This window comes from Poecilia reticulata, linkage group LG21 (genome assembly GCF_000633615.1).
Source record: "Poecilia reticulata strain Guanapo linkage group LG21, Guppy_female_1.0+MT, whole genome shotgun sequence".
NCBI lineage: Eukaryota > Metazoa > Chordata > Actinopteri > Cyprinodontiformes > Poeciliidae > Poecilia > Poecilia reticulata.
The window spans coordinates 13005918-13012262 of record NC_024351.1 but is presented as its reverse complement, the minus strand read 5'-3'; the positions used below and the strand labels follow the sequence as shown (position 1 = coordinate 13012262).

Below are 6345 nucleotides of genomic sequence, written 5' to 3'. Positions count from 1 at the left end.
GTCAGTTTTACTGCTTAAATAAATAAATAAAAAAGAAGAATCAAACAAAAAGAAAAAACACATTAAAACTGTTGAGCCAGTGAGAAAACATCTCCACTCRAAGGGATACAGAACCAGAAACTGGAATGTAAATGTTTGATCCACTGTCAAGGTAATTTTATTAGTCTCCTACTGACCCTTTGCACGTGACGTCACTCTCTTTGAAACTGTTCCCGCTCCGCCATGACGGACGTCAAAACAACCAATGCGCTCCTCTAAAGCCTGTCAAAAACACACATGTGGAAATGCAATATTGCTTTAATTTAGTTGATTTCACTAATCAACTAACAGACAAGGAAAAGCTAAACWTGTCATTTTATYTTATGAMTTTTAAAAGACGCAGCGGTGACAGCTGTTAATCACAATGACTGTCAGCCCTCGGTGTAACAGCGGATTTGCAGCGAACACTTTTTACAGGGTAAGAAGATTAACGGTCATTTATTTCATAAGTAAGTGTGATTAGAAATATATCATATATTGCATTATAGCGAATGGTACKCGTCTAACTGTTGGTAACCATGGAGACAATGCCGCACCGTCATGTAGCCTAGCATGTTTGGAAAAAATCTAGTTAGCATCTTGTCTTTTGTACGTTTTTAATGCTGCTCCGGTTTAAGGGGAAACGCTGTTTATGACATAGTGACATAAATCATGTGGTGTGAAGTCGATAATTTGATCAACACGTCAGGAGGGAGGAGGTATGGGTCGGTTTCTAAGCTAGCTGTTTCCAACTTTTGTCAATACCTCTGTTTATGAGCCCCAACCAGGTGTGTTACGTTCACAGACAAATTAGCTGAACTTGAACAAGTAGAAGCCATGAATAAACTGGCAAAAAATAACTTTGGAAAACAACTTCAGCTGCTCTGTTCAATACTCCCGATCCTCACTTCYGACGTCCATCATGGCGCCTGGAATGATTAAGTGACGTAGGTGCAAAGAGTCAATAGAAGAAATGTGTGTTGGACAAARGCCAGTGCTGCAACACGGTAGGAAAACATAATGAGGAAAAATTAAGTGCAAACATTTTGCCAAATAGTAATTTTTAATTTTGAGTAAAAATCTGTGGAAGTAGTGCTGCTCTTACTTGAGTACAATTTCTGCATACTCTCTGCCGCTATAGAGCGCAACAAGAAGTTTTTCATCTGACTGCAAGAATTTATTTACTTTTCCCTCTTTTAGGGGATAGAAACTTTGGCTGTTTTGAAGCTATTCTAGYAACAAAAATCTTGGATAGCAGGGAAAAAACAAGTCAGAGCCACCTTTCACTCTTCAGGTTAAAATGATGGTTTTAAAATTGCAGCTAATTGCAGCGTGGTTAACCGGCCAGACAGCTTTACTACTCAAACAGCCAATAACTAAGTAATTAAATCCTGTGAGGCATCTTTGCCTTACTTTTTTTTGAATAAATGATGTGTGTGGTATTCTTAGCGAAAGTCAGTCTGTGAGAATCTCACAGCAGCTCATGCCAATGCAGAAACACGTCAGATATTTTTGTGAATAACAGGAATCAGGAAGAACATATTTACAGGTGTCAAGATTAAGTTTAAGCCAACGACAGAAAATGAAACCAACTAAACTTGCACTTTTCTTTACAATAGCGATTATTTTGCATTTTTCTGAGTTATCAGAAGATAACCTTTCCTCTAAACTACATGTGTCAAACTCAAGGCCCGTGGGCCAAATATGGCCCGCCAAAGGTTTTTATGTTTGACACATGTGGGCTRATAGATAAACACTTCTCAAAGTACACAAAGGAAATTTCAGTGTGTACCCCAGACAGAATAAGCGCCGTGTGCAGGTGGCGTAAGAAGCTTATGCAGGAAGAATTAGCCAAAATCCCCCTAAATAAGAACTGTGCATTTTTGCAGCCAAKTATAAAAATCTGAAGTTGTTATATTTACCAAAGGGGTTTTCCTGAGTCAGAGAGGTATGAGTTTGAACTGCTTAAAAAGTTAACAAACAATATGTAAATGATCAAACATTTTGGTTTAAGCGTACAGAAATCGTTTATGATCAAACATTTTATTATATTCAGTGACACCTGCAACTCAATTATGTAATGAAACAGAAAAATTTAAATAAATGATGCATTTACCAACTTGTTTTAAACTAAATCGGTTTAAAAGGCTGACTCAATAGTTTGCAGAAGCTATTTTAAAATATAGGGTCAATCAAAAAGCTAAATAAATTACCAATAAATAAATAAAACAGAATAAAAATATCCTTTACTCTCCATAGTGGGGAAAGTCAGACGTAATAGCAGTCACTTTAAGAATGTTTATTTTGWTACAGTGACCCTAATACCCTAATAAAATTTTCAAAACCAAAATTTTATTTATCACCAAGCCATAAGAAGACAAAAGAAATAAAAAAGGTTTAAAAATCATAAAATTTAGTACTTTAATAAAACATGAAATCTTAAATATTTATTCAGTGTAAAAACATTTTGAYGTTTCATCAAATCCATTGAGTTACTAAAAACAAAACTTTAAAAACCACAGAGTCAGTGGTTTCAACAATCTTGAAAACTTCGAGTCGTTTTCGGTAAATNTTTAAAATATAGGGTCAATCAAAAAGCTAAATAAATTACCAATAAATAAATAAAACAGAATAAAAATATCCTTTACTCTCCATAGTGGGGAAAGTTAGACGTAATAGCAGTCACTTTAAGAATGTTTATTTTGTTACAGTGACCCTAATACCCTAATAAAATTTTCAAAACCAAAATTTTATTTATCACCAAGCCATAAGAAGACAAAAGAAATAAAAAAGGTTTAAAAATCATAAAATTTAGTACTTTAATAAAACATGAAATCTTAAATATTTATTCAGTGTAAAAACATTTTGAYGTTTCATCAAATCCATTGAGTTACTAAAAACAAAACTTTAAAAACCACAGAGTCAGTGGTTTCAACAATCTTGAAAACTTCGAGTCGTTTTCGGTAAATYAAGACAAAAACAAATGGTTCAAAACAAACAAAACTAATCTGAATCTAAAGATCAAAATCAAGCCCATACTTTCTATTTCCAATCRCTGGTTATTAAAAACCCAAACCMGAAGTCACCAGCTCTGTTTTTGAGAGCCACTACAATGCAGATTATAAATGCATTTCTGCTTAAAGGCACCTGAAAGGTTTAATTAGTTACTCKGTTTTTGATATAAGGCTCTGCAGAGGCCTAATGAAGCATTAATTTGATTCAGGTGGATCATATGGAAACAGAAGCTGCTGAGAACTGCAGCTTAAACTGAATGGGAGGCAAATGAATCGTTTTCTGTAAGCCTGCTTGTTARCCAGCACAAATGCTTCTGTTTGACTTCCAGTGTTCTCTCAGAGACACAGATGTTTTAAAGATTAGCTCCGTAAAACGTTTTACAAAAGGCAGAATCTACCTTTTTGTATCTGCATAACTCTCACAGAGACTAAAAACAACACATTTTGGAGGAGGCAGTCTTCTTCAACCGGGTATTTTACGCTAAAGCCAGGGGATAAAACGTCAAACATGGACCTGCAAACGAAAAGGCTTTGAATAAACACTGAAATGTCTGCGTGACAGAAATGCTAACATCTGTTTTGTCAGACAGATTTAGTAAACAAAGGATTTGTCCTTCAGAGACCAAACCCTCTGAAAGCGGGTTCTCGGCCTAACAAAACGGGCGTCTTATAAGCCTTTTGTAAAGACACTGAGCTCCAGAGCAGGTAACTGCTAATTTATCAGYGAATCTTCACATGAACAAACATAACAAGATGCTCAATCGACTGAAAAAACATTACAAGGATTTAAACAAAGCATCTCTGTGAAGGTTTATTAGCATGTGTAGTCTACATATTTTTGTTGGTTCTGCCAACAAAACATGCATCAAAACATCGTTTATCCACCCACAAACACCTTTATTACCAATCCATCATGTTTTTTTCCCCATTCCCTCTCTGTATGTTTGTTATTACAAACCCTCCTTTGGTGACATGGGGGAAAATGTGTTGTTTTGCGTTCTCTCGCAATAATGTACTGATCAGTTCATGCCACATGAACTCTAAGTGTTTCTTAAAGACTTTAAGAAACACTTAAGAGTTCAGGTAATGTGAAAAAAGAAACACTCAAAGTGTTTCTTAAAGTCTAAGTGTTTCTGTCTAAGAAACACTTAAAGTCTTTCTTATGGTGGCCACCGTACTTTCTACCATAATAAGGTTTTTGTGAGGTTTTTCCATCYCATTTGTGAGATATCGGAAGGTTTATATTTTTTTCTTTAGGATAGAAATGCAACACAAAGCCTATGTGCAAAGTGCAAAGCACAATAGGCCAAACATGGGGTTTCCATCTCTTTCCATCCCTTCTAAGATGTAAACAAACTTTCTGTAAGATGGAAAGAAACATCCAAACTATTTCTGAGTTATTTTCATTGGATACTAAAAGTTATATCTGACAGTTTTGATTGTTTTGTTTGTGTCGGTCGTCTGAATGGCTACTAATGGTCAGTCTTACACAAACAAACATTTGGTGAATAAATCGATCTTTAATCAGTTTTTGCACCAAAGAGTTAATATATAAACATGTTTTCACTCAGGCGCTTTAAATGTTTATATATTTGAAATTTCAAATTGACATTTGTGACAGTATACATAAACTGGGAAATCAAAAGTACTGCGAGGTAACGCAAAGGAAACACTGTAATTTTTCACCGTAGAAAACTTTTAAATTTCCTTCCCTGTTGAGTCGGGTTATTTTAGTATCAAAGATAAAAGTTAGTAGTTCCCAAATGGCTCATCAGAGTGATAAATAATTAATTTGTGGCTAATTAATAGATTTAGTTGAAACCAGATATTTAAAACCTTTTTTTCCTCATTGTCTCACATTAAACTCCCTGTTTTAAGTCAAGTAAGATTAACAAAATTATTTCTTTAAACACCTGGTTTTAAATGTATTTGGGTTTTTTTTTTTTAGGAATTCACATGACAAAACTTGAAAATGCATATTTATGGAAACTCTCTAAGATCGTGCAAAAAAATCTGTAGGCACATCTCAAAAGACATTGAGGTTGAAACATGGCAAAATGTGAAAAAAGTTGATGAAGAGCGTGAATCATTTTGTAAAGTACTGTGTGCTACATTACAGAATAAATCTGGTTTCCGTGCTTGAATTTATGTGAATGAATGCAGGTGTGAGAGTCTCAAGTCATAACGCCTCATTGTTCACCGATAATTCATTACAAACTCATMATAGTGCACTAACTCTCACACGTGAGAAAAGTAACGTAAAGAAAACAAATTTCTAATACAGCACAAACTAATCTGAACAGCTGCAGGTTAAACACATAATGTTCCCTTCAGACTGAGGATCMGGTGCTGCYGCCGAAGCATTGACCTTCAAAGCAGAGCACGGCGAACGACCGCAGGCTCAGACACAATGAATAAATGAAGCACGTTAAATATCTTTCAGCAAAACCATTACAYCTCCTAAGATACCACGATGAGTAACCTTTGCTTCCCCGAGCTTTTAAAGAGCCTGTACCTGCAAGCACTRCACGCATAACTCTTATTAAGACGCTGGTTTTCTATACATTTTTAACTGTGCGTGTCACTGCCAACATTCGATCCACGCCCAACTCCAAGCAACTGGCAACACTCATCCAACCGTGTTGCTTTATTTGGCTCAGCAAGTCTGGACTGATTCACTTCTGCTCATCCTTTTTTAACATATATTAATAAAAAACTTAGAAATTATCTTTGGGGAAAATGGCAGCACTGGAAACTAGTCGAAGTGAAGAGAAAAGCAGAAAAGCATTGACACCTCTGAGCATCARGGTTTCTGCCCGGTGTTTGGGCKTTCGGCAGTAATTCATTCAGCGGCTCGTCGTGTTTTTGAGTTAAAGTTGACAGAAAWTTTTAAAATATCGCTCAATATTTATTAAACTCTGGCATTATTTTCTGCACCTCCTATTTTTAGTCGTAGATTGATGATAGACTTTTCCCGTCTTTTTTCTGTAMGTTTTTTAAAATCAACTCCCTTCGAAACACAAAAATGACGTTTATCTTTCTCTGTATTAAAACGGCTGGAACAACCAAACATGACTCAGATTTTAGGCATTTTGAAGCTGGATCCACGGGCTGMATTTACTTCCTGACCCCCATCTGCTACRTCATCTAAAACCCACCAATAGTTGTTGAATTGTTGCTTTTACAGATTATTAGTTTTGTGTGTGGCTGGTAAAACTGAACACAACTGTATAACAAATGTGGTTAATCACAGTTTAATCATCGTTCAACCAGAGGACCAAGTGGATTTAGATTTTGGTTTTTTGCTCAACAA

General features: G+C 35.6%; 1 long non-coding RNA gene across 1 annotated transcript in view; it reads left to right on the top strand.

Moving 5' to 3' along the window:
* The first annotated feature begins 204 nt into the window (after positions 1 to 204).
* Positions 205 to 6345, top strand: part of LOC103457346 (uncharacterized) — a 15127-nt gene continuing 8986 nt past the window's right edge. The window contains exon 1 of the long non-coding RNA XR_532422.2: positions 205 to 457. This is a non-coding gene — a long non-coding RNA (uncharacterized LOC103457346). The remainder of the gene's footprint in view (positions 458 to 6345) is intronic.